Source organism: Halyomorpha halys, unplaced genomic scaffold, assembly GCF_000696795.3.
Source record: "Halyomorpha halys isolate HHAL.00 unplaced genomic scaffold, Hhal_1.1 Scaffold426.1, whole genome shotgun sequence".
NCBI lineage: Eukaryota > Metazoa > Arthropoda > Insecta > Hemiptera > Pentatomidae > Halyomorpha > Halyomorpha halys.
Genome location: NW_027108013.1, coordinates 250,718 through 252,663, shown reverse-complemented (window position 1 = coordinate 252,663; position 1,946 = coordinate 250,718). Strand labels below are relative to the sequence as shown.

The following is a 1,946-nucleotide window of genomic DNA, read 5'->3' as shown; positions in this document are numbered from 1 at the left end:
CATCATTGGAAAACATGGCTTATTGTTAAATTGTTATTGCAATACTGGCAGTTCGGAGGCGTTTCTTTTGATATAAGATAGGAGTGGGTGAGCCTCGTGTGACCTATTCTCAGCCTAGTCAGTACAACTTTTTCAATTTTTTCAACTTTCTCAAATTTTTTATTTAAAACTTTATTTATAGATAGATATTACAATCTGCCACACCGTTGTCGGCAATAGGTAATATTGATGAATAGTCACATTCTCACTAAAATAAAATAAGAATGAAAAATAAATAAATAAATGAAAAAAAATACATACAAATATATAAAAAATCGGACTCTTCTACTAAAAGGTTTTTCTATCAGCCCACACTATACAAAGGCAGCAACCATACAGACCGTGGCTCAGCCTATAGAACGCTCCCTGCAACGAACCGCTGGGAAATACTTATTCCGTCTGGTCCATTCTGCTTTATATATTGGCACTGATGACTTCCATCCGTCCATTTAGGTCAATTTAAACAGCAATGACCATTTTACTACCTATTATCTAATTGACTCAGGGATTGAAAATAACTATTAATTATTATTACAAACATCTTATGTTATTACAAACAATTAATGTTTATATTTTGTAAAATAAAATTTACACCGATTTTTTTATATTTCAACTTTAAAATGCCAAGAGGGGAATGCTTTATTGGCCATCAATACATAGCAACGCATAAATAAAACAATCACAGCAGTGGAACTGTTTACTAAAAAAAAAAATTAAATAAATTTAAAAAGAACTAATACATACATCTAAAAAACATATAAATGAATAAATAAGTTAGAACAAATAAATAAATTGGTTAAAAAACACAGAACTAATTCCCATATAGGTGATGATGTATGATACCTAGGGAGTCCAAAATAATATCTTCCGCCAAGATCGGTATATCCCCAATACTAACGATATAAGTTTAATACAATACAATGAAAATACAATTTTACTCCGATATTTTCTTTTTAAAGTAATCTATTATAAAAAAGTTACTCTCTTTTAATCAATTTTTATTTTAAATAGAATAAAATCTGGTGCAGTGCATTTTCAATATATATTTTCACTTACTAGCCTACTTTGATTTGAACAGAGGCTATAACAAAAATTTCCAATATGTGCTTAACCATTCATTCAATACTTGATGGTTATAGAATCGATATTGAAAATACTATGAATGAATTGATGCAGTTATCCAGTCAACTAAAAGGCTCATATGTAGGATAAGTGGAAATGTTCTACTTGAAGTGTTCACCGTCCAGCTCGAAGTGCCTTATCTTTTTAACCTTCTAGTACCTCCCATTTTATCGTAGTAGGCGCCATCGGAATTTCTCTTCCTTCTGATTGGCTTCTTATAGCTCCACCCCCGAAGCATATACCATAAACAGCGACAAATAAAAGAGAGAGGGGGGTATCTGAGACAGTTACACCCATATCTGACTTCCTGAGGCTTCTCTAAGCTTATTTTCTCATAACTGGCCAAACTTGGTCTAATTGAATTAATCCTTTCCTACCCCGAACCATCTTGGATCCATTGCCTCCTACAAGGTTCCTGACAGGAGCCTATAGTTATTCTGACGAACCACTGTTTCCCAGGGTACAGGTACCTATTTAGATGGTCAAGCAAAAACATTTTTAATAATATTGAAAGTTTCAAAGCAGCTCTTATCACGGCATGTATCAGACAGCTTACAGCATGGTAGTGGCCATTAACTCCAAAAGAAACATTGAACTAAAATTTGAAATTTAACATTGAAAATTTTAAGTGGAATTTTTAATTTTAAAAATTTTTCAATGATTTAGGGATAGTAGTTGTCGCTATCTGCCGGACCAGTGAAGATACCATAACGTAAGGCCAGTTTATTTCACCGAAATCTTTTTAATTTCTCTCCCTCTCTCTCTCTCTCTCTCTCTCTCTCTCT

At 32.9% G+C, this 1,946-nt stretch overlaps 1 protein-coding gene across 1 annotated transcript in view; it reads right to left on the bottom strand.

Annotated features, from left to right (window-relative positions):
• LOC106682589 (ankyrin repeat domain-containing protein 50-like) overlaps window positions 1-413 on the bottom strand; it is a 9,162-nt gene extending 8,749 nt beyond the window's left edge. The window contains exon 1 of the mRNA XM_014423529.2: window positions 301-413. The gene's annotated coding sequence lies outside the window, so the exon portion shown is untranslated. The remainder of the gene's footprint in view (window positions 1-300) is intronic.
• Window positions 414-1,946: the final 1,533 nt, after the last annotated feature.